This window comes from Corvus moneduloides, chromosome 1, assembly GCF_009650955.1.
Source record: "Corvus moneduloides isolate bCorMon1 chromosome 1, bCorMon1.pri, whole genome shotgun sequence".
Classification (NCBI taxonomy): Eukaryota; Metazoa; Chordata; class Aves; order Passeriformes; family Corvidae; genus Corvus; species Corvus moneduloides.
In genome coordinates, this window is record NC_045476.1 from 150046232 (window position 1) to 150073989 (window position 27758).

A 27758-nucleotide genomic window follows, 5' to 3' on the forward strand; every position below is an offset into this window, starting at 1 on the left:
GCTTTGCAGCTTGTTATAGTGGGCAAAAGTCGTCTGATGATTTTAGAAATGTTTAAGTCATTAAGCATTCGTCTCTCACAGAACATAGTAAAGGAAACATAGTTACAGAACTGTGGTCTTTCATCCAGATACCACTATGCACAATTTAACAATATCTTATAAATCCAAGAGGTGAAGAAGATTTCTTTTGTATGAGGACTATGGCTGGTATGGTGTTGTTATGACTTAACAGGAGATTTTTTTTAGACTCTCTGGCAATTCTCAATGCCTCAGAAATATTTGTGATTTTGATTTAGTATGTTGGAAAGAACAAGAAGTGTTTTCTAGCTGACTGAAATGTTAAAAGGAATTTAAGCAAATCAGGATTATGTCAGTCTCATTAAAATGTTAATTTCAAAGTCAGATTAATTGTAATATTTTAGATTTTTGTGCTATATTTGTTTAGAGACAGTCTCTTCCCCTACCAGACTATAACCAAGGCAAATTTTCTTTGAAAATATATTTGAAATATATATATATACCCATATATATATATATATATTTCCATAGCTTATAGCAGACAGATTTGGGGGCGGGAGGAGAGAATAGGGAATATGTAACTGTGACTGCAGCAGCAAGAAATTCTTATTAATGGAGAAAGCAGCATTTAGAAGGAAGTACACAGTTAATTTGTACAACACATATTCAAAATAATTTTGAGGAATGATATAGTATATTATTTCTTCTTCTTTTAATAACCTAAATGGACTTTTGGCATTTGGTTTTTCAGGGGGTTTGGGTGGGTTCAATTTATTTTTATTTTTTTCCCTTGAGCAGGTAGCCAATAGTCTGAGTAGTTTCCATTGTTAAGAAAAATTGCTAATGATACTTAGTTATTTAATGTACAGTTCTGTTGATTTTCACAGGCAAGTCAAATGGCCTTATAATGCCAGAGGAATCAATTTGCACATTCTCAGTTTTCTAACCAGCCTTTTCAGTTAGTACAAGCACTAGTCCACAGTTGTTTTGGTTCCTATCAATTTTTCGTTTCTTCTGACTCCCTGTTGCCTTTGGCATCCTTTCACATACAAACACACAGCATTATACAGGTAAAATACAAGTGCTAGAGCCCCCACATACTTCAGACAGTTCCAATGAACTTATTCTGAATTTCTCAGGTGTTTTATTGAACTTTGGTTTGAGACAGTGACTTCAATTTTTTCCGCCACTATCCACCTGCATGTTGCTCTAAATGCTTCCTCCATTTAACCAGGCTGACAAGCAGATTCACTGATACCAGGGAGATAAGTCTGCTCATTTAACAAAGGCAAGAGGACCTGCAGCTTTCACTTTCTCCACTATTGCCAGTGTCGGTTTCTAGTACTATAAAATGTTGACATGTAGGCACTGGGGCTACGCTCATTAATACTGCTCAAGGAAGTACAGCATCTGTGCTTGTCATACAGAAGGATAGAGCCTTGGGCTTCTTACTCATCGTTGCCATTTGGAGCAAGCATCTTGTAGCTGTACACAGGAACTATCCCTCTTCAGTGAAACATGGTACAAACGTAATTGAAATGGGAAAAGAAGAGAAGTAGAAAGGAAATATTTACTGTTCTCTAACATTTCTTTATGAGCAAAGCAAATCTACCTTCCAGCTTTCTGTATCTAAGAGGTTTGGAAAGATCTTTGTCTTTACTGTGGCTACAAATATTTGCATAAAAGATTATGTGATTCTTCCACAGCTGAAAAGAACAGTTATATTGATAAATAACATTTAAATCACATATGCTGGAAGGTGGAGGTATTTATCTTATTTGAAAAACAATATTTTAATTTAAAAATGTATCGTATGTATGTTCACAGTCTGAAGTTACCCTGCAGGTAAATGGACGAACCACAAGTTATGCTTTAAACCACAGATAGTGGTACAAATTCTGTATCCAGAGTTCGAGGTTGTTTCTTTCTGAAGTCTCAGGTAGTGTATCTATGCTGTTTCCCATTGGGTGTCCATGCTACTATTTTGGCAGTGGGTCACCTCACTCTGTGAGGTGGAGCCACAGGTGACCATGTTGGATGCAGCTGGTTCCAGCCAATTCCAGCCATCTCTGCAGCAGACCCACCACAGGACAAAGCTGAACACATCAGCAAAAAATATAGGGCAAAACTGTGCAACAATGTGAGAGGAAGAGGAAAAAGGATGAGAAACAGCCCTGAAGGCACCAAGATGAGAGTACAAGGAGAGGCAGTGGTGTTCCAGGTGCCAGAGCAGAGACTCCCCTGCAGCTTGTGGAGGAGACCACAACAGAGCAAGTTATCTCCCTGCAGACAATGGAGACGACCATGCCAAAGTGGGTGGCTATTTCTGGAAAAATCTGTATGTCATGAAGAGCCCTGGAACAGGTTCTCCTGACAGGAACTGCTGCTGGTAGAAAGCACACTCTGCATCAGGTCCTGGAAGACTGCAGCCTGCGGAGAGGACTGAGGCTGGAGCAGTTCTTAAAAGTGGCCAATGGGAAAGAATCACATTGGAGGAGGGGAAAAGTTTGAGGAGGAAGGAGCATCAGGATGTTTTAATGGATTCACTGCAATCTCCTACTTCCCACCCCCAATGCACTTCTCAGGGTGAGGGGAGATGGATGAGTTAGGAATGAAGGAATGACATCGTCTGGAAAAAAAAGTGGAGTCGGAGGTATTTTGGTTTTTGTCTTTATTTTTCAATATCCAAATCTATTTTAATTGAAAATGAATGAAATTAATTTTCCCCAAGTCAAGTCTGTTTTTCCTGTGATGGTAATTGATAAATGATCTCCTTCTCTTTATTTAGACCCACAAGCTCTTTCCTTTTTCCCCCCTGTGCTGTTGAGAAAAGAAGCTGGGTGGGCATCTGGCATCAAGATAAGGTCAACTCACCTTGCTGAAAGTTAAGTATCTGAGCTGTTGCTCCTCTCACTGGGCTTCACTTTGTAAACAGTGGATGGAAGTAGGCACCTTTAGAAGGAAATGCATCTGATCTGTCTAAGAGTGAGCCAAAGCAAGTGTTACCCTGATTAGAAAGAGATCCAGGAGTGACTGGTTCAGTCTTAGATGCCAAGATTTTACACATCTTATTTTCTATCTGTACCTCAGTCTTTTAAGTTCTGGATACCAGCTTTGATGTGCTGTCAGAGAATACAAAGTCTTTAGATTTTAGACTTTACCGGCTTTGTCTCCTGTAATAATCATTAGCAAGAGAATAGTTGCTTTTCTTTCTTTTGCATTTAATTTTCACACAACTTTTGTCTTTTTTTCTCCTTCCTTTTTTTTTTTTCCTTATTTTCCTTTTATGCCAGAACAAAGAAGATCAAAATTACAGTCAGAGATCTTTAGAAAAGTATTTATAAAATATTAAGGATTATATTGTGTTATATATATCTTTTGTCCGTATGGGCATTTCTCCACTCTCCTTAATCCTAGTATCCTTCTCATCAGTATCCAAAGGGAAAAAAGCATTTTTGACCCATTTTTTAGAAATTCTTTATTCTTTTTGGCCGTTTATCAACACTATTATCATACAATAATTGACCAGTGACAAGAATCTCATTTCTCAGTGGTGTTGATGCCTTAGGTTTTAAATTTCATATTTTTCAAATCCTGTACTGCCTACTGTGTGTAACTCTGAAGTTTCAGGTGGCCTGTAAGCTGCTGTTCTCTCATGTTGGTTAGACATAACAAGCCTCTCTAGGTTTGCTCTTCAAGGACACCAGGCCACAAAATGTGTAAACTAAAGCCTCTAAAGGGAGGGCAAACCTGGGGTAATTACATAATGAACTGAGGTTATAATTGGAGAATTAACCCTGATATGCAAATGGACCACACTTGTAAAAGTGTGAAGAACCCGTGCCCCAGGGTCCATCTTGGGTGTAGGCTTTTGACTGCCCAGGGTGTACCTTTGAAGGCCCTTCAAATAAATGCCTACTTTTATTCTCTTAATTTTGTCTAGCCTCTGTGTTTTAGGTGGCCACCTCAAGGTATCAGTCTAATGTAATCTGTAAATTACATTACTGAACTTTACTCACTGCATCTGACATACTTCGCATTTTGACTGGTTAGTCATACAGCCTCTCTTTTGAGATTTAGATTGCCAAAAATGTAACAGAGAACTAGAATGGCTTCCTGCCAATCGAATTACAGAATACTGTAAAGGTCAGAGTTACACAGTATATTACTGTCTTTCAGAGATTATACTGGGTATTAAAATTCTCTGATGTTTCATTTCACTGACAAAGATTGTAATAAGAACAGGAAAAAGCACAGGATGGATCAGGGTTTGTGACCACAGTGTTTATGAGGGTGACAAAGGAAAAACAAACAAACAAAACCCAAGAAAACCTGACCCCTTCTCATTATATTGTGATTTCTAATCTGTGGGGTTCTTCTGGTTAGAAAATCCAAATAAAATTCCTCAGATCAGAATTGTCTGGGCAGCTCTGAGTTAGAACAGTAATTCTGTCTCAGAAGTAGAATGTGAAAGGAATCATGAGAGAAAATTAACAGATTGAAATCATAAGTAAATTTCATCAGACAATTTCCTCCTGTAATTTACTGTGTGTTCTGAAACATTCAAAGTGGATGTTCTAGCTACCACTTCACAGCAGGGTGAAATCAAATCTCAAAACCTCTTCCACACTGGATGAGTAGCAAAGTAGCATGTCAGGAAATTTGTCAATCCTGGCCTCAGGGACCCATATTGAAATCAATTTTTAAGTTCATTACTATTTTACTGTTTGGGACTTTTCCCAAACATACTGTAGTTTGTGCCTCAATCATCACACACAAATAGTACCACAGCTTGACATTTTAACTTGAGAATGGTTTATTACCTTATTTCCCAGCTGAAAATGGTTACATAAAGGAATGGATAAGTTGCTTTTAATTTCTTTTGGAACATATGTTTATGATTATGTTATGGAACAGTTTGTCTCCAGCTTTTCCTCCTCATCTCAGATAAGTGGAAGTAACAGAAAAAGTAATAGAGGTTTAGGTCGTCTTTTCATACAGCCAACTTTTTCTATAGGAAAAAATTACTTAGCTGGAACAGATCATCTAGGCTTAAAACATGACCATAATAGTTAAAAAGAAAGTCAAGGCAAAAAAAAAAAAAAAAAAAAGAAAGGATGGGAAGAAAGTAATAAAGAGTGGCAACATAGGAAAAAATAAGATGTTTACAAGAAATAACAAGCAGAGTATGAATCCTGAAGAGTTAAATACCAAAACTTTCCCTCCAGAAAGTAGTTCTTCAGAGTTGGTGCCCTGTATCAGAAAATAAGTTTTTAAAAGGAAGTAGAAGTTATATTGAGGCTTTTTAAAAATTTATTTGCTTACTTTCATTATTGCAATCTGTCCTGCAGAAATACTGTTGCATAATATAGTCCTTCATCTGGTGTCTCACTGCATTGTGAGTATATTTTAGAAATATCTTCATGTAAGCAAAAACGTACCCAATGTAGGAACCAGAACAGAATTGTCCCTCAATCCACCAAAGTGCAGTGAATGCTATAATAGACATAGGTAAACTCACATAACATCTAAAGCTGTATGGCAAAGATTAGGAGAACTAAGCCAGCTTTATATTTTATTTTCTTGAAATTCCATGTATTTGTGTGAAAATCAGTTTCTAAGTGTAGAATGCAATGGTTTTTGGTAGCTTTTATTAGTACTGTGGTGGCAAGTATATTCATGTTTTTTAATTCCACAGGTGTTACTGTGATGGTAGTCACAGACTTGCCTGTATTTGAAGCTTTTGATAACTGTCAAGAAAATCTGTTCTGCTTCCTGTAGTATGCATGTTAATTGTAGAGTCTGGGCTTTCTTTCCCTAATAATTTCATTAGAAATGCTGCAACTTAAAATAGAATTTTTAATAAAAAAGGGATTTATCCTTTCTGACAATTCCCTCCCCAAATTTATGGTCTTCAAACCATTGGTAACATTGAAGTAGAAATTATAATTTCAGATAGATAAAAAAATAATAACCATTTTGGGAAGAGAATAACACAGCATTTGGCCAAATTTTACTTTTGGAACAAATTTCATTAAGTGATTATAAAGTTTTTTTCAAGAGATTTGAGAATTCAGACCAAGTCCAAGACCAAGTTTAGTACTTCGATAAACAATGTGATAACATTTTAAACTAAACATACAAGTTCTAACAATGTGCAGATTTTACAACCTATTTTCATTGTGCTAACATTCATTGCCAATAAAAGTGACATCACTCCCATCCCTGAGTATGAGTAATTTTAAAATTAATTTTATTGCATTGCAGATAAACTTTTCAGTGTTTAGTACAGAAAGATTAATGGTAATGCATAGGCAAAACACTGGCAACACAGAGGACTTTTTACTGAAAGTTAATATATCTTAAACTTTTCTGTCTCATTAATTCCTTTCCTCCCTGTCCCTCTATTTTAGAAAAATTACTGAACATACCCAAATTACAGAAGCACCCATACATTTGGTTTTCAAGACACCTTGAGAAGGGGAAGTGTTATGTTCATTAAATATAAAAGGTAGTCAGTATTAAAAAATATTTTCCTCTAAGAGTCTTCAAGAGTAAAAAGGAGATACAAAGGAAACTAAATTTTCCTGGTATGTAACTCCTCCTCTAAACTATAAACAAAGCCAATACCACTATATTCATAAAGTATCTGAGTGTCTAGGGAAGGTGTTGTATGCAACTGTTGTGGTTTAACCTCAGTCAGCAGCTAAGTCCCATAAGCCACTCACCCACTCTCCCCAGTGGGATCAGGGAAAAAATCAAAAGATTAAAGGTGAGAAAACTGACAGTCAGTCTGATAGCCTTTCTCAGTTCCCCTTCTTCAGAGCGTCAATCACATCTGAAAAAACAGAAGTGAAAAAAGACTACTACCCAGATAAACAAAAAAAAAAAATCGAAGGAAAGTGTTGGTTTTTGTTTCCTAGATTTATTAATATAATAATTCGCTTCATGCTAGAAGCTTGCACAACTGATTGCTCATTTAATGACATTAAGTCTTGTCTCAAAACTGCACTAATGACTCTGATCTATGCATAAAATTAAAATCGTGTGTTGCAAATGCTGTGAATGGGTACCTGGTGCATTGTTTGAAATAGACATTTGTAGTTTGCATGGGTTGTTCTTTATAAGGCAGTAAGTCAGCATCTTAAAGTTTAAAGTGTAAATTTAATGTTTTTCAAAAATAAAACCAAAACAAAACAATCAACACCATTTTGCAAAGTAGGTTGTTATTGGGCATTAAAAAACAGTGCTGGACTCTAAATTCTGCTGAGGCGAATCTGTGAGTCCTATGATAAATCAAATATCGTAGAGTAAAATGCCAAAAGATACAAAATGTGACCTACAGTAAAAGCTAGGATTAGCATTCTCAAGTGACAATGTGTACTAATGAAACAACCCATCTAATTTTTAATATTCTGTCTGATGCACAACTAGAACTCTCTACAAGCTAGTCTGGTAGCTAATTTTTCTCATAATTTAAATTTGAAAGTCCTATTATTGAGCTGAATTTGCTTAGCTTCAATTTTAGACACTGTAAATTCTTAAGCTTCTGTGGGCAGAGCATATTACTGAATTTTATGTTTATAATGAGAGATCTAGACTGGGATTCATCTAAATAGAGTTTAACAATGATACTCAGTTGGAGGTGAAGAACTTTATGTGTGAATATGTAGGAGTTTGTAAGTGAGGCAGATTTCAAAAAAACGTTTGTTTTAGGCAGTGAAGTCAACAGCACTTGGAGGTCTTTCTCACTGGATGGACAATAGACTGAGCAAAATTGTTCTGCTGGCTCTTTTGACTGTACTCTACAGGTCTCTACTGACAACAGCCAAGTTTTAGACGTTCACTGCAGAAGTACTCACTAGTTTTAGGTATCTTAATTCGTGTCTGAATTATAATTTTGCTGAATATCTTTTTTTCTACTGAATGCTGGTAACTCAAATAATTTTCTGAAATCTGAAAAAAATGGTATGTCTATCCTCTGTTATTAAATGTGTCCAATAAGAACATGTAGATGTCCAAAAGATTCGAATCTCTGTTTAAGCTTAAGCACTTCTCTGTTTCCTTTAAATTCTAAGAATGATAAAAGTTAAGCAGATGGTTAAGTTCTGTGCTGAACTGAGGTCATTGCTTGTACTTCAGAACATATGTGGACTCATGATAAAATGGACTGACAACTAAATGACTGCAACTTCTGTGTATATGTTGTCTCCTGCTTTTGTTTAATCTGCCTTTGTACTTTTCAGATCTCAAGGATTGCCAATAGCATCTGCTCTGCCATCTGCATCTTGTATAGAAATCTGAAATATGCCTGTTAATAAGCTTCCACACATTAACTGATTAACACATAGAAGTTCATGAACCTTTTAAAAGAGACACAGAATCACTGTGAAGTTCAAAACCAACACTGATGAATGACCTTAAACTCTAATTACGTTACTTTCTCTGTCCTAAATAGTTATATGACAGTACTTTCTACTTCCTTGATTGAGAGAAGGAAGTGACAGTTGGAGAGACTACAAGGTCAGGAAGGAAAAGGAGAAAGATTTGTTTATTTGCTAGTTTAATTAAGAAATGGATTTTATTTTTTTTTTTTCTGAAGGTTGTGGTGCAGTCAGGCTGCATTTATGAGAAGAAAGAACTGGTGCCAAGGTCCTGCTTGTTGCAACCTATATTATAAACATGGGTGAAAGCCAAATTATGCTTACACAAGAAAGGGTGCAAGGATAGAGGTAGAACTGATTCTCTTCTCCATATTCGTTATTGAGATAGAGAAAACAAGTCAAACATTTATTTCAGTAATTGCCATATATCATAAAGGAGACAAGAAACCCTTCATGTTGCTCTGACTAAACAATAGATGGTCCAGATTTAAATGGATGTAGATGATTTTATATTTCAACACTGATGCAGCAATGAGATTATGTATGAATTAAATATGTATATTCCTATATAAAAAACCCTAAAACAATACAAAAATAATATGCTAGATTTGTTAAATTCTCAAAAATATTTATAAATAGGGAATTATCACTTACTGAATGTTATTCCTAGATGGATCCCAGAATTTCCTTTGATTCTAGCTATTTCTTTTATATAAATGTTAGAATCACTAGTAAAATATTCAGCTGGTCCAATGCCTGGGGACTGATAAATATTAAACATGAAACCAAATGGTGCCAGGCATAGATTTATAAATCAACAAATAATACATATTTTACTGTAGGCACATATAATTCACTTATCTAAGTACAAATACTATGGGACATTTCAGAATGTGAAGATTTTTAAAGGGTGTGGGGATAATAGCAGATAATCTGCTGGACATTTTCTTCTTAAAACCTCTTCCTCAGCTACAAAGACAGGCATCTTCCTGAGTGAATGAAAAGCAAGATCTTACAGGATTGGGAACAGCAACAAATTCAAGAGGTCCAAATAGTGATGCTCTCGTGTTTGGCTTTAAATACCCCTTGGCCTTCCTGGGCCCTTCTCCCAGGTGGGACTTCTGGTCATTTGGCCACTGAGGAGCTGGGTATGGGGAGTGTGGAGCACTGCCTCCAGTATGTCATGATTGGCAGCTCTACTGGATTGGGATACAGGCTCTAGGGGTAGGGGTTGTGGGGCAGGGTACTGCCTCACAAGGGCAAGGCCTGACCTGCCCCTTCCAGCACACACATGCATCTCAAAATGTCTCAAGTCATCAACCTTTCCAGTCTCTCACACTAGTGAATCAGAAATTTTCAGGCTACCAAAGGCACTACTGCTTTTAATTTTTTTCTTTTCCCCAGGAGAGACAGAATATCTTTCACTATTTTATCACCATCAATGTTCTGTCAATGGCAATATCCACTTTTATCTACTAATGATATAGAGGGTTTTTAGTTGGAGAACAGAGGATAGGTCTTCTATCATTGAACAGCTGAGTCCATCAGAGCTCTGAAGATCTCATAGTCCAGCCCATATTTGACCAAAGATCAGGTTTGAATGGGCTATAAATGAAGTCTTGCAGAAAGATCAGTTGAGTCAGTTCCTCCTTGGAGCATTGGGCCTGCAGTTGAGGACCTTCCCCATGGCTCAGGTTACCTAAGGTATTACCTAAGGCAATTCCTTGAGGTTGAAAACCCTTGTCTTGCTGGGTGAGTGGATTCTGGAGAACCTAAAACCTGTAGAATTTGTAAATCAGTTGAGTAGTGTCAACTCTATCTGAGGTCACAAATCTGTATTCAAATGTTGGCAGGGCTTTAATTGATCTTGATTTATCTGGTTTAACTGATTTGTAAAATAAATCTCATTTCAATATGTTATTTTTCTCAGTTTTATGAGGACCAGAGCCTGCAAATATAAGACTCCTTCTAACCATCTGTACCAGTGTACCTGAAACAAATAACGATGGGGATTTTCAAATGCCCTAAGTTTCAGGCACTTGTTGTATATTTTTGACTTTCAAATTCTGCCTTGAAATAATTTAAATGTATTTACAATGAATTTTAGCTTAATGAAGAATTTCTGATCAGGATGGGGAAAAAATTAAAACACCATCATTAGTTTGAAAATTATGGATGTCAACAAAGACAAATTTTTAATGTTCATATTTAATATTGCACTGAGCCTGATTATTTCTGCCTGGGCTTATTCATCTCATTTACATCAATGAGTGCAGATGCATATTTGAATGAGTTTAATAAAATTCCTGTTGCATTACTGCACCACTTTTCTGTTACACTCCTGTGCTGAGAAATGTGAGTAATTGGAGCATGTATTGGGGAATATATACCAGGGATGTATTTTGGGCCCGTATCATGAAATGTGATTTCTCTTGCACACCAGAGGCACTCTCAAAGCAAGAACAAGAAATATGTAATGCTGTGTCAGAGCTTCAGAACAAAATATTGCTATTAGCATACTTGATTTCCAGTATGTTTATTCTTCCCAAAGTTTTAGCACTACTGCATTCTATCCATATGTGCCTTCAGTACTAAAACCAAAATCTCTTATTTTGTCTTTTTTTTCTTACAGTCACCTTTTATTAACCATTAAGATGATCTTAAATCTCATTTAAGAAATACCCCTCTTGATACTGATCAAGGAAAAGCTCTTGTGGATAAGTGTTTGTGTATTTCAATGACTGTTTCCTTTTCATTTATTGTGGACTGGTAGATAATGTAAATTTTATGCTAAACTGGGATTCACAGACAACATTCTTGTATGAAATTATCTTCTTATAATGAAATTATCATAATCAATAGTTTTTTGAACTATATCTCAGGCAGAGAGCTCTTTCAATCAATTAATGTATTTTTTCAACTGCTGAAAGCTATATAATGTCTTTTACTCATTCAAAAAGAGCAAAGAAAAGAGGAAGCTGGCAACCGTCTTCTGTGTCTTCCTATGTTAGAAGTCCTAGTCCATATTCAGAGGCAGCTTTTTTAATGTATCTAACAGAACTTTTTTTCTTGGAAAAAAAAATGAAAAAAAGGAAAGAACTGAATATTTTGTTTCACTAAAAATTAAATCTGTTTCACTGGGTTTGTGTTGACCTAGTTATAGGAATCATACATTTCCATCACTGCTTTTAGAAGGTTTCAATTTGAGTTTTTCACTGGGGCAAGTGTTAAGAGCTGGTTATTAAAATGTTTAGAGAGATGCCTTTGCCTGAATTAAGGTGCAAATGATACCATATGCCAAAGTCAATAGTATGGATGTTATGTACCAGGAAATCAGAGAGAGAGAGAAGAAGAGAGAGAAAGTGTGGTAGATTAAGTAGAAAATATCACCACGCTGTGGATCCCAAGGGCGTCCCGTTGATCCTCTCCATCTGGTCTTCCTGGGCCAGGTAGGAATGCCGAATGCCCAGGTACCTCCCCTGGGATGTGGGGGAAGTTTGACACTGTCTCTTGCAGACAGAGTCTAACAGACTCTAGATCTGTTGCATCACTTTGCATCATGTGCAATGCTGTGACGCAAAACCTCAGGAATGAGTCTGGGGAGCACTTTGGGGGTCTTTGATGGTTTATGACACCCCCTAAGCTGCCTCTCACATGAATGTCCCATAGATGTGGCCTTCTTGGGGTGAGGGGCTTTACAGCTGAGCCAGTTTTTGTGAGGGAGGATGGGTGTTCTATACCTCTGATGAGAGGTTACGCCACACACCCCAAAACTCCCCACCTTCCTCCTTGGTTGGGGAGGAGCGTGTGTAAACCTGGCCTCAGCAGAAGAATCTGTGGGCTATGGCCTCCCCCACCCCCAACCCAGCCACAGATGATTTTCAGAACTGGGTTTGGCTTTCGTGTGAATGCATTCTTCTCCCTCAGCTTTGTTTATTTCTCCCTAGACCTGAGATAATTGGACAATAGTGTCACCTTTATCTTATCTCAAGTTCCCTTAGGTGTCTCAACTCACAGTCCAAAGTTCCAGTCAAACATATTGAGGCAGTGTTGGGCTTTGGTGGTCAAAGCTTGTTTATACAGTTTTGCCATAATGGGCAAAATTCCTTCCTAACAATGTTTAAGCCATTGACCATAACATTTCAGTCTCTGACAGCAAGTAACTGCCCCAAACTAACTACAGTCTTTGGTTTCTCCACTTTTGCTTACTACATGAATATTTAAATATTACAGACTAAATTAAACTCTTTAACAAGAGGGATTGAGAGAATCCCTTCTCAAAAGAGTGATATGCAGATGCACAGCACTCTTCAAAGAAGTGGCATAAATTCCTTCAAATCCCTTCAGACACTAGAGAAAAGTAAAAGTTTTCCACAACCTAGATATGGATGCAAACCATTGTGCTGATGACTCAAGAGGAAACCGTGGTGTTCTTACTATGTTTTTTCTTACATTAATTAAACTACTTTCCTGCTACCACCATTTTCCTAGAAAGAAAAAAAAAATTGTTATCTGAACTTATATAAGGTAACTATTTATCTGAAATCGACAGATTTTTTTTGAAAAACATTAATCCTTTAATTTAAAATCATTAATATTTTCACACTGTGATTTTAAATTTAAAGAAAAATATTTCTTTAGATTTGACTCAAGAAGGAGAGAAGATTAGAACACAAAAAAAAGAAATCATCTAGAGTTGAGAATTCTGTTCTTTGAATTTTTTTCCAGGCAGCCAGGATTACAATCAGCTGAAGAGCAAAAGAGTGAAGCAACTTAAACTATTATTATCTACTGCTAAATTTTTTGGAGATGAAAGCTGGCTTATGTACACCCAAGACTTTCATGGATTTGAAAATAAACCAGAACACTTCATTAATCACTACCGTAGGGTCATGGTTAAAGTGCAGCTTGGATAGCCACATTTGGCTAACACTCTCAATATCATCAGATAGATTTTTCTTTTGTCACTTCCTATCTCATATTGCAGTTTATAATGATAATATCTTGTGGATATGTTTTGTTTTGATTAATAGGGGAGGATAAGAATCTGAGAAAGTTACTTCTTTTCTGCTGGTTTTGTTTGTTTTTTTGAGTGGGGGGGGATACTAATTATAGTTATCCATTTTTAAAAAAAAAGGTATTCCTAAATGGAATCTAATGAATTAGAAGTTAACAAAATCTCTCATCAAGTTCTGATCTACTAAGGACTGACTGACATTAGGTGTGGAATAGGCCCTAAGTGTCTCATAAGTCATGCATAAACTGAATTTATTTTTCATTACTATTTTGGGATCTGGTTGTTCTTGTTGGAGTTTTTTATACCTTTAAACTGGATTATACATTTCAATAAAGCAAAAATGAGATATAAGAACAACTGAAAAAAAGTAATTTCTGGTAAGCCTGGTAATCAGGAAATGCATATAAATCTTTTCAGAATTGTTTTAACTGAACGTGTAATAAAAATACAAAACGTTCTTACAGAATCTAAACTACACTTACTTCTGCTGCATGCAACTTAACTGTCAGAATTTGACTCTCTTATTGTGTTACAGATGAATTAGAATGATCTGGGTATCTTTACTCATTTCCTTAAAAAGTGTTCTTTTTTTCTAAGAGTTAAAAAAAGTTTAAAAACTTTAACACAAAAAGAAAATTGTCAGGATTGCAATCAGTTAGAGAATAAAAAAACCTGAACACCACCACCCCCCCCCCCCCAAAACTATATGACTAAAAAAGGTTAAAATTCTGCTCTTTAGAAAGGTATGTGGAGAACAATATTTAATTCCCTTGCAAATGTGTTGTGAAGATAGAACTTCTCTTTGAGTATTTCAAAATGAAGTCCAGTGGTATAAACCGGCTTATAGTGAAGGTCAGCACATATGTTTTCACCTTGATTTATATTTGATTACAATCTTATTCAGCTGCCAAATCACTATGACTTCTTTGGTTGATTGCAATGGGATTAGGATAGGAATCTAAATAATTCAATTTTTTAGAAGTATGTTTCAAAATCTAATGGTACATTGTTTTGGATATTAGAGCAGAGGGCCTGGGAAAACCAAAACCAAACAATTAAAAAAAAATTAAAAAAAAAAACCTTGTAGCCTATATAGTATCTTAAACAGTTAATTCATGGTCTGAATCATTGTTTAAAATGTCTTTTTTTTATTACAAGTCCACATTTCTTCACTTTCTATCAACTGAAATCAGTTATAGAGCAATACAAACATTTCCCTTTGTCCTCTTAGTGCACAGGTAAAAATTCCATTGAGTACAAAAGCAATAAGACCTACAAGAGGAAGCCAGTAAGTTCAGTAAATTTTAAAATGGCCATTTTAAATGCATCATTTTGCTTCTTCATACAGGTTGAGACTGTTTCTTTTAGCACGGTTTGGTATGGTTTGTCTAGGTTAGGAGAAAGAAATCTTGATTGCAGGGTTTCCTCAAGTTTCTGACAGAAAGACTAATTTTTATTACTAATAAAATTCTGTATCCAGAAAGGCATTGCATATTTTTGCTGATAGTAAATGGCAAATACATTGTAGGCTCACAATTTGTAAACAGAGACTGACAATTGCAAGGAACATACAGTTGCCCCAAGATCAAGTTATTATTTTGGCAAATCCATACAGGTGTAGTTTTCTATCTGCAAAAGCTAAGACTTGATGCAAAGATAAATATATTCTCTTATTTTCTCTGTTGCTGTCAAAACTGAGTTGCAGTTACTATATTCAACTCTACATGTTCAGAATAAGAACAGCCCTCTTCCTGGGTATGTTTTGCCAACATAAGAACTTTGAAATATCCTTCCTTAATCTGTAGAGAGTCGTGTGTCAATTATTATTATTAAAATTCCTAACATAAGCCAAGTGTTTGTTACCTACAAAATATTTAAATTACATGTCATAAAATTTAGGCTTCTTGGAGCCATTTGACTTAATATAGTCAGCATTACCACCATTTATTTTTTTCTTAACAAAATTTAAATTTATAAACTGAGATTCTGAATTTTCTTTTTATCCTATGCTAAAACATCAACAGCTATCTGAAGAGCACATTTATGACTTCTTTTGCAATTAACGAGAAGATCTTTTTTTTTCCAGTGGAGAGAAGGATCAAACTCTTTGTTATTTTCCATTTTTATGTGTTTTTTCCCCGGATGCTTCCTTAAAGAAGGCTGTAGGGAATTTCACCCTATAGCTAAGATAGCAGCTGTTGCCAGCTCTTGGTTTCCATCACTGCAAATTAAATAGTGTTGGTCTTACTTTCTTATAAGCTCTTACTTGATTCATAAATTATTCTGTCACTAACGCCTAATACGCCCATTCTATTATTGTAATTTGGGACAATGATGACTGTCCTTGTCAAATCAAATAATTATAGGGACAGTAGCAAGCAAGATCTGAGTGAAAACCAATGATAAAAATTAATATTAGTGTATAATTTTTGCAAGGTCACTAAGTATTTACTTTCTTCATCCCTACTAATACCATTTTCTGTTTTTCCACATCTCCGTGATTGCATAGGCAGATACATTTCTCTTTGTGGAAATACTCCAGGTATCTCCTGATATGTGAATGTCTTAGGGCAGTTTAATGCTTTGTAAAACTTATTAGCCATCATGTACTGCTAATAATTTAGTATACTACCAGAACCAAGCCCATTAGTCTCATAGCATAAGAATTTATCTCTTGTGCTAATGGCAAAATCCATATGTAGGTTTTATCTTGAGCTACTGTTATGCTTCAGTATTCAAGTTTGTAATCTGAATTATTTTTCTTCCTGACTGTAACACCATGAATTAAATATATGATAATAGATGACTCCACAGTGAATACATAATAATCTGGTACAGTTGCACTACACAATTTAAGATGAATAGCAAGAGAGTCTCAGAAATATTCATTCAACACCATATCACACCTTATCTCATAATAATGCAAAAAAGGTTAGCACTTAACTTTGCTTTCATCCTCAGGCTTCTATAGGTGCTCTTAAGATAAAAAGACTAAATAATTGTTCTATTTTTGAGGATCCATCAGGGTAGGGGTTGCTGGAATGGGAGGTTATGAATGAGACTGAGAGGTCTTTTTCACTGGGAGATGTGAATTTTCTCATGAGAAGGCTTTAAAATGTGAAACTTTCAAGGGGTTTCCTCAGCACTATATATTTTATTCATTCTGTTACACACAAAAGATGAAAACACAGATGCAGTCAGATGCTGAATTAAATTTCATCAATATTTGTATTTTACCCCTATATTAGAAATACAAAATTCCCACACTATAAAGGTGTTCTTAGTTATCTTTATAATAAACTATCACGGTGTCCTGCAGTGGTAGGGAGGAGAAGAGACATCCAACAGGCAGGCATTGTGGAGCAAGATTCCCCTATTTAATTATTTTATAACTATTTTATAGACTATTTTCTTCATAGTCTAATTGGTCAAAGGATCAGCCATCCCTTGGGTCAAAATATTGTCAAAATATTTTTCTACTGTACTATAAACAAAGGTTTGCAAAGTCACAGGTGTTCATAGTTTCTAGAACTCTAATATCTTCAGTGAGAGATAAAAATATCTCACGGGACTGGAAAAAGGAAGAGAAATTCTTGCTAGCAGCATATTTGCATCCACAATAAACAAATATAGAGTATAGTAGTATGTCACCAGGCTACCACATTACTTATTATAGAACTACATGCAACAATTACATTTAATTAATGGGAGTAATCCAAACTCCCGTCAGGACAGGGAGATTGTCTTCTTTCAATAGTTACTTGTATGATTAGTTACCTCTGCATAATTTGCAGTTACCATTATACTTAGAGCTGTTTGAAAAGGCTTTAAGAATATAATCCTTTTTTGTTTATTTGGTTTTTAAAGAATTGCTCCATTGTCATATTAAAAGAATGGTATTATGAATTTTAGACTGAGCCATGAACCTTACGTAATTTTTTCAGGAGGGATTTGTTTTTTGGTTTTCTGTACATGCACTTAAGGTCATGATTAATCAATATAATTTATTCTGTTTGAGGAAAGGTATATTGCTACACAGCACCATGATGAGTTTAAACTGTTAAGAAAACAAACACACAATGAACAACAAAAATGAGTCGTCTGTGCTGCTACCAAAATCAATTTCAATAACAATCACATTATAACAGTATGCTTGTAATACAGTAAAAAGGTCAGCACAATTTCTTGCCTAGTTAGCAATGTAACTTTCAAGCTTCTCTGGGCAGGAGTTGTGATCACAGTGTCTAGCAAAGTCATTTTTCCAGAGACCTTGTGTTTGTCACATTATTCTCCAGAGCTGAACAGTTTGTCTCTAGCATTCTTAACTTTACAGCCTGCTTTCTTTTCTGTCTTGATTTCTTTTAGCAAAACTGATGATAACTGCATACTTCTTGTCATTAGGAACTGACATTGCAGAGCAGTAATAAAAAATGGCTGATTTTCATGCTACTATTTTTAAACATTCTACCCTTAAACCCTTTGCAGTTTTGTCACTATAAGCAGAAAATGCTATTGCTCTATGGTCGCACCATCCCAAAAACCCCAGAATGTCCTTTGAACAGTCAGAAAAAAGGTATGTGGAATGTAATTAGGTAACATGCTCATTGATTATGAGCTGATATCTCTATTATGCTGTAGAAATCTGGGTAAAAGTGGAATAAGTAAGTTAACTCCCAAATAATCACTTCCTCTACAAATGGAAAGGATCATCAGTATGATACAGAACATGCTTGCTAATGCAAGTATGTTCTATTTTGCCCTGAGATATATGAGTAAGAGCAGCTCTTACCTACAGAACAAAAGATTTCATTTTTCCATATTCATTTAGGGTAATGTGTGAGTTTTCTTCTGATTTAATTTTTGTTATCACTAACAGATTTTCACCCAGTTAAAGTTTTCAGTTAAGCACCGGAAGAACATCTGAATTCTGAGAGGTTTTCTGTTACCCATTAAAATCAATTTTCCACTGATTTCAGAGAAAACAGAGCAGGTCTCTAATTCATTAATGCAATAGCGAGAATGAGTGTGGATGAAACTTGAAATTTATTTAGAAAATGCTACTTTTTATGATCAAATTTCACAACTTTATGATGATGTTTCACAAATAAGAACGGGTGAGAATGTTGTACCGTTATGTCTGTTAAATTTACTGCTCATTCTTATTTTAGAGTAGTAGTTTTTATTCAGTTAGCTTATTTTTTCTTTTTAATTATGTGCCACACATTACATATAAAACCTCTATTCTTTCCACAGGGTGTAGCCTCCACTCATTGCCTACTAGTCATAGTAGCCAGCGCTTCCGTGAGAAACTGACATACACAATGTCAAAATCTCCATTGTACATCAAAATTTTTATCCCAAAGGAATACCAAACATTTAAAAAGAACTCCCAGAAGAAATATTCTTACTTCTTTTGCTAAATATATTCAAATAAATTCTATTAAGGAAAAACAATGAAAACCTTCAAAAGAAGACTCATGGAAGGGAAAAAAGGAATTTAAAAGAGTGAAAGGAAAACAAGATATGAGAGGAAATAAACAGTATGTAAGAAATGCCCCATATGCTTAAAAATACTTGAATTTCTAACTTTTTTTACCAGTTTGGTAGCATATATCACAGTAATTTGCAGTAGAAACTATGGTCTCGAGCAAGTCACAAACTTTTTAATTTTTTTACATGTTTTACTTATTTAAAAGAATATTGCAAAATTACAAAATATTTATGAAAGGAAAAACAGTTTCATTTCTTGGTTTCTGGAAAATTGGTCCTTGATTTTGTCCCACTGGTCTATGATTTGCAATTAAAAGTCATGTTAGTGAATCCAGGACTTTTTATTACACCTCTGTTTCACTTATTTTCTTCCTTTCCTGCAATCTTTTACCATCTCCTGCTGTTTTGGAGAGAAAACTATCAGTTCTCCTGCCTATTTGCCTTTCTATTACCTCTATTTGATTGTGTTATATTGCCTTCAATTGCTTTTGCCACTTGGGGTCTAAAGAGAGGAAAACTGTCTCCAAGATGATATTTCAAAAACAATTTAGCCAGCCGTCATGCATTGTTTTCTGAAGTAGCAGCACAATCAGCAGATGATACAATAACACCAGTGGGTTCTCAGATGTGATGTGTCCCATGCCAACAATATTTCTTAGTTAAAACCCTGCTGTTTCCCTTAAACATATCACTCTATTAGAATTTTCTTATGCTTTGTAACCTGAAAATAAAAAAGAAAATTGTTTCCCAAAGTCTTTTCATTCTATCCAATGACCAGTTCCTGCCTATACCTACACAGTGCTTGTACAGTAAGTTCCCAATCTGACCAAGTACATCTATAGCCTTTACAATATTTATGATGGAGAGTACAACATTGACTAGAGACAAAATAAGTGGCCCTCAGCTTAATCAATTTTTAGGTACAGTTTCCCTGGAAATTTTTTCAAGAAATTATTCTCTATTTTCCCATAAAAATTAGTTCTGTGTCATTTATATGAGGTAGGTTTTTCTACTCTAACCAAAACAAACAAACAAAAATCATTAAACTTTCTGACCAGACCCTAAACCTCTGAAAAAGGCCCAGGCTGGCAACAGAGTTGGGTTTGCCAAAAAGTTGCTTTGCTGTCCTTGGGATGGGTTCAGAAATGAAAAGTTCCTGGACACCAGTGGTGTACAGGAGCAGAGCCCCGCACACCTGTGACTTAAGGGCCAGTCTTCTTAGCACCACCTGGTGCTCTTCAAGTTTGGGTCATTATTACCGCAGGCCTGGTTCCTACGGTATATCACCGTGTCCTGCAGCCACAGGGAGGAGGAGGAGGAGAAGATCCAGCAGGCAGGAATTGTGCAGCAAGATTGATTTATTTAATTATTTTACAAACTCTTTTATAGACTTTTTTCTTCATAGTCTAATTGGACAAAGGACCAGCCATCCCTTGGGGGTGATTGGCCAAAATCCTAAAACATCCATTATCAAAATATTTTCTACTATACCATAAATAAGACTTTCCAAGGTTGCAGGTGGCTTGGTTGTTTACATTCCCTGCTACCTCTTCTGTGAGAGAGAAAAGTCTCTCACCGACTTAGAAAAATAACAAGAAGATCCTCACTAACAGCATTTTTGTACCTACAGGTCATCTTGGAATTTTTTGGAAGTTAAGAGTGCACAGATTCAATATGCTAAGTCTAGGTAAAAGGTTCGTGAAATACAGGAATTTGGTAAGAGAAAAATAAACAGCTTTTTTAGAGGTCAGTAGATTCTTCCTCAAACCTTAGGCTGACACTGTTTAAGATCAGACCCCCACTGGCTTTTGCATTGCACTATTTTTCTGAGAAAGTGGAATTTAAAATTATAGTGTTAAACAAGCAAGACACAGCTCTTGCTGCATGCACATGTAGTCTTAAAAATCAGATAGATTATTCTGTGTAAGGAGAGACTGATTTGCAGAAATATATTTTAACTACCAAAACTACTAGCATTTGAAAATATTAGGTACCTTAAGGAGGTGTGAAGTAGCTTTTTTTGTGTACAGTGTAAATAAAACCTGTCCCTCCTAAAGAATTCAAGGAATGCATTTTTCCTGCAGCTCTTTCAATCTCCTTCCAGAACAGGCTTCTTCCTTCACATGTGCATGAAGAATGTAGCAGGACAAGGAAAACTGGAAGGTACATATGCCCTCTTCAAAGGTTTGGGGTTTTTTCCTGTATTTTTTCAGTGCTAGGGGTCCAATTTTCCCTCTCTATCTACTTAGTAAGTCCTGTACTTCTCTGTGATAAGTAGATGTATGTGCTCAAATATACAGGGAATGCATAAAATTATACAGATTGTGTCACATTTTTTGGATCTGTGATTTCAGAGTGTCTTCATCTCTCTGGAATGATTTTATTGAGCTGAAAATCTTACTGAGTTCTTTATTGTAGTAATAGCAAATTTTTTATTTGGATTCCATTGAAACTTGATGTATTTCATAAGCAAGATAAAACTAAGTATCCTGAGCAGGTCATTTGACATAGGACTCTGGATACACAGTATTTCTGAAGGTCAGCAGTGGCTGACGCGGTACATTCTGTCCATGTCACTGACTGGACCACAAATCCTTGTCACAACACAGTTATTTCAGTGTGTTCTGGTTATTAATTTTTCCATTGGCAAATTTTTTAACATGTCACTGAAGAAAAGATTCAGAATGTATCAGTAAGCATTACCAGGTTTGTGAGAGAAAATTGGCTTCCTGGCTGCAGCTGAACTGCTTTTCCTTCATGTCACACAAGATGAATACCCTCATGGGTTCTAGGGATCCCCAGGACATGGGCCTTTTCTTCTTCTCCCAAACTCTGGAAGTCAAACAAGGGTTGTGGAAAGCTACCATCAGCAACTAGGTCAAAAGTAATTTGAAATTCAAAAGGTCTAAATGTTCAAATGCAAAGCTGAGACGTGATTCATACAAGGAGTAGAGGAACTGGTTGTGGGTAGAGGAGCAACATAGGGTGTAAGACTTAGTCCGGCTGCAGCAAAGGCAGGAAGTCCAGCCAGGTTAAGCTCAGAAAAGAAAGTGTTATAGAGTAGAAAGGGTGTCATACAGCAAAGAGCACTCTTCATACATTAGTATGATTTCAAATATGTTGACTTTCTGGGTGATCAGAATAAATAAAATTAGAATAAATTGGAAATATTGACAAATACGGTTTGATTTTCAGGAAGAGGCAAATGGAAAAAGAAATAAACAGAACTGTCTTAACTCATATTCATAATTTATTGTAACTACTGCCATTGATTTGGGATACAGATTAGGCTGTTTGCTCCACATTAACAAATTAGTGTAAGGTGTTCTTTTTGATGTAAATTTTTCTGTTTGAGTGTCCTGTGGTATACAGTCATGAGTGCTTGCAAGGCATTCGATGTCATGTTCAAAAGTCGCTCATTTGTGCACCTCCAGAGCACTCCCCAGCAAAACAGACCCAAAGAGTTCCAGCAACTGGCTCCCTCATAAGTTGTGCATGCCTAGAAGCACCACCTCATACAAGATCCATTCAATCTAAACACACAATGTGGAAATTAGGTCTTGGAGAGATAATGGATCATGGCTAATATAATCATCATTTCCTCTTTGCACTCCATGAGTAGGTAATAGAAAGTGATTTCATATAACCACAGGATGGTTGATGTTGGATAGAACTTCTAAGGGTTATCTGCTCAAGTACAGCTACATAGAACCAGCTGACCAGGACCAAGTGCAGACAACTTTTGGGTATCTCCAAGGAGGGAGACTCCACAACCTCCCTGGGCAACCTGTGCCAGTGTTCAGTCACCCTGAAAGTGAAGAAGTGTTTCTTCATATTCAGAGGTAACATCCTGTTTGCAGTTTGTGCTTGTTGGCTCTTGTCCTGTCACTGGACACCACTGAAAAGAGACTGCCGCCGTCCTCTTTGCATCCTTCCTTCAGGTATTTGCACACATTAATAAGATTTCCCCCTCAGCCTTCTCTCCCCCAGGCTCAACAGTCCCTATGCTTTCAGCCTTTCCTCAAAGGAGAGATGCACCAGATCCTTAATCATAGGATCGTGGAATCATAGAATATCCAGTGTTGGAAGGGACTGACAAGGATCATATAAGTCCAACTCCTGGCTGTTCATAGGACCACACCAAGAGTCACACCATGTACCTGAGAGCATTGTCCAAACACTTCTTAAACTGTCAGACTTGGTTGCTGTGACTACTTACCTGAGGAGTCTGTTCCAGTGCCCAGCCACCCTCTGAGTGCAGAAACTTTTTATAATATCTAACCTAAACCTCCCCTGACACAGTTTCAGGCCATTCCCTTGGGTCCTGTCACTGGTCACCACAAAGAAGTGTCTGCCCCTCCTCTTTTCCTCACAAGAAACCTGTACTCTACCTCAGTCTCCTCTTCTCCAGGTTGAGCAGACCAAATGATCTCAATCACTTACCCTCAAGACCATCTTTGTTGCTCTACTTTGGACTCTCTCGAATACTTTAATATCTTTCTCATATTGTGGTGCCAAAAACTGCACACAATATTCAAGGTGGTGCCACCCCAGTGCAGAGCAGAGAGGGACAATCCCCTCCCGTGCCCAGCTGGTGATGCTGTGCCTGATGCCCCCCAGGACACTCTTGGCCCTCCTGGCTGCCAGGGCACTGCTGACTCACATTCAACTTGCCATTGACCAGAACCCCCAGATTCCTTTCCAAGGGCCTCTCATTCCCCAGTCTGAACATCCATACAGAGTTGCCCCTTTCCAGGTGCAGGATCCAGCACTTTGTTAAACTTCATACAGTTAATGATTGCCTAGGCCATTCTTGTGGCCTTTTTCTGGACTGTCTCCAATGTGGCCTTATCTCTCTTGTGCTGAAGATCTCAGACCTGGATAAAGTACTTTTAGTGTGGCCTCACCAGTACTGAGTCGAGGTGAAGGATCACCTCCCTCAACCTCCTGGCAATCCTGAGTGTGATGCAACCATTTGCCTTTGCAGCAGGGGTGTATTGTTGGTTCATTTCTACCATAAGCATAACATAGCCTTTTATACATATGTGTTCAGGTTAGGGGAAAATATTAAGAAGTCATTTTGCATCCAGAATCTAGTTATATTATAGGCTGTATCTCAACTTCAACCCAGCTGATAACATTAACTATGTAAACAGCTAACGTCTCCTACAAGAAAAATGTCTGAATTCAATAAAAGCCAAATCAAACAAAAATCCCTGAAGAAATTAACTGGAAGTGAAAAATACCAGTGCTTCATTAGCAAAGAATTACAGTTTCTAGATGTGTACCACAAAAGTTCAGTTCATTAAAATGCAGGTTTCTGAAAATAAACACAATCAAATCTGAAAAGTATTGGTGCCTAGTTGTGTCATTTCCAGTAAATGCCCCTAGCACAATAAGCAGTATATACACAGCTTCTGTCTTTGAAGTGTGCTGAAAAGGAATGTGCCTACACTTGCCCTGAAGTCAAATTCTGAGGGTGAATTTAGACCATACAATGGAACACAATGTAGTTTCCAAGGCTTGTAAAGATGAGAGCCAGTATAGCTGCATAAGCACTGCAGTCTGGAGAGATAAGATTTATTATTTTTTGTGCAGGATTGTGTGAATGAAGCTATATTTCTTCCAGACTGAATCTGGCTTGTATCCAGACATTTCAAGCCCACCGTACCATGCAGAACTTTGTAGGGTCACACTAGTGAGTATAAAGGCCCCACAGACATCCCCTTAGTTTAATCTACACAGATACAAAAAATCATTCCTCTCCAAGTTACTTTTATTTCTTAAATCTACTTATCCTCATAATTTTCAACTTTTCTTTTCTCAAGCTGAAAGGCTTGAGATACCACCTACTAAACTTCACTGAACTAAAGATATATTTTGGTCTTTGAAATTATAACAAATGCACCATGCAAAAATGTCTCAATATTTATTATGTTATATATACCAATTTCTTGCAGAGAACCAGCATAACATTGTCTTGAATTGTACAGCCATCAAAATATGAGGTTGAAATTTCCAAAATTTTGAATTCTTACTTAAGTAAAGACATCAGAATAAGTTCGAAGTAGAGGTCTAACAGTAATTAATTTGTTTACTCTGCAGCTATCACTGGGTATATTGTGTTCTCTGTGAAACTGTGAGGCCAATAAAGCTAAATATAACAGTATGACTGATAGTATCTTTATTTCATACCTTTTGTATAAAGATATGGAACAGTGAATCTGTGATATTGTGAGCAAAGTAGCAAGGGTCTGCTACAAAGCAGTCCTAAGTCTGCGAATTTATAGAAACTGTTAGCATATTTTGCAAGCTATCAAGAATTCAAAAATATGCATGTTGGTGTTTCAGTTTAATTATATTTGCAACCATTATAAATATTTAAGATAACTTCAGTAATCTATTATAAGTAAGGATTTTCACTTAGGCTTACTGAAGACTTATGGCAATATGCAAAATAATGGACATTTAGTTTTTAACTACTGCTAAAACAGAATATATTAATATTCTTTCAAAACAAAAGAAGCTCTCATTATTATATGCATATAACATTTGTTTCTACAATCTATCACACAGAAGAGGTATGAAAATATTCCTTCAGGAAACATAGTAAAGGAAGGAAAAAAATTCCATTCAAATTCAAAGTTTAAATGCAAAGTAAAGTCACATGATGCATAGATAAGGTAACAACACAGGGGAATGACTGCACAAATCACAGGCATAGTTGGGAAGGTCTGGTTGAAGCAGAGACATCTGGAAGCTGACTACATCCATCTTACTTTATTTGGTAGTCAGGTTGCTTCTTGCTGCATGGAAAAAAAAATCTTGCCTTACATTCTCGAAGACCAGTGACAGCATTTGGAGAGCCTTTGATTTATTAAAGCCAAGGGTTGCCGGAGACATTCTCCTTCAGACAGTACCTTCAGCAGGGAGCTCTCAAGGAGTATGCAGTTCTCAACATTCTGCAGAGTGACTGACAGTAGATCCATATTCCTTCCTACCTCTGGCCATATCCTTGCAGAGCACAGTGCATACGTTCAAGGGAACAATGATGTCCTCATTTCCTCCACAGGCTGTAGCTGACTGATGGATCGTATCTATCTGTGCATGTTCTGCATATCTCCACCTACCATATCTTATTTACTTTCATTAATAAATTAGAAAAGGCAGCTCAGCCCTGTCATATCCATGCTTCACAGTAAGGGTTTTGAGAGAGCCTGGAGAGCACAGTCACTTCACTGGAAGAGACATTATTAGAAATGAATCCCCAAATGTGGTATCTGTTTTGGCTCTTAAAGGCTAAGGAAAACAAGATCACCATAACCTGTGACTGCCTTTGCCTATTTGTTAGCCTTCTGTGATTCATATTATTCAGCGAATAAGTTGAATTTTGGTAAGAGAGTTGGTATTTCTTTCTGTCATGCATATTCCCAGCTCTAAGCTAGATAGAATTATTCTTTGAATCTTGAATAGCTAAAATGTTCATATATATTTTATGTATATTTCTCTATTGAAATTATTCACTAAAAAAAAAATTGAAATTAAAATAATCATTACTTTGTATAATTTTTTTTCCCCATTTAGAATGGTTTGTGCTTGTTTGTTTCCTGACAATTTTAAGTAAATAGAGTTCAGATGACTGCATTCCTGAAACTGAAGTCTTTTAGGTTCCATCATCCAGCATTTATGAGACATAAACATTTTAACAATTACCATTTAACTGCAACCTAATCATATGGGCTCTAATAAACTCTCACATAACTTAGATTCATACTGCTTTCATAAAGCTACCTAGATTTTTATGTTTCCTGTAGCAAACCAGTAGTATAACTCATATCAAAGACCTGGGAGCCCATACAGTAATCAAGACTAAATACTAACAAGTCCCAGTTGAAGTGGGATAATCAGGTGTAGTGGTTTGGCCCAAAATACTCATTACTGTTTATCTTCTGTGAGATAAGAATTAGGAGAAATGCAAAGCAGGCATTGAAAGAATATAAAGAAGTTTATTAACAGACCTAAAAGAGGGGGGAAAAAAATTATACCATACCTTCAGAACTCTTCTCCTCCCCCCACCTTCCTCCCTTCTCCCACTGACAATGTAAAAAGACAACCCTTAAGATGTTCAGTCTGTTTACCACTTCCATAATAACCTTGTTCAGTCCATTTAGAAAGAGAAGTCTCTTCTTGCTCATGCTATGAAAACATTATCACAACGAGACAGCCGCTCACTTCCAAATATTGTTCAGTCCATTTAGGAAGAGGAGTCTCTCTGCCTGCGTGTGAGTCCCTTCCCCCGACTTGCAGCTTTTCCCACAACTGCTTTCGAGGGTCCACTCTTGAAGTTTTTTGGGGTACAATTTTAAGGTTGAGCCATTTAGAAACAAGAACAGAGGCCCTCCTCCTTCCCTGGGAGCAAAGGGTCTCCCTCATCTTCATCATTAGGACTATCTCTGGGAGCATCTCTAGGAACTGAGGTTTTCTCCTTTCCCATTTGGAGCAAAAGTCCTCATCGCTTCCATCAAACTTCCATCAAAGTTCAAACTTCTCATGAAATTACAGCTGCGTCAGCATCTGCCTATCTCAGCGCAGGTGCTTTTGCTTACGAGCTGAACACTCCACCCCCCATATCTTCATGAAATTACAACAGGATACTCTGATATATCATGGCTTCGCAACAGAATTTCAGCTTTAAGCATCTCCTCTTTCTCTTCCCTCAGGTTTCCAGCTCTTCACAGCACTAAAAGGGTTAATCTCACCTCAGCCTTGCATCTGGAATTTTGCTTATCACAGTAGAGAGGGGGGAGAACCGAGCTGCTCCGGCTGCCCACGGCAAGGCAGTGGGGGGG

The 27758-nt window shown here is 36.6% G+C and overlaps 1 long non-coding RNA gene across 1 annotated transcript; it reads left to right on the forward strand.

Annotated features, from left to right (window-relative positions):
• LOC116450229 lies at positions 1-27758 on the forward strand. The gene is made up of 3 exons (XR_004242733.1): positions 1-12; positions 5504-5507; positions 27674-27758. It is a non-coding gene; the product is annotated as an uncharacterized LOC116450229 (long non-coding RNA).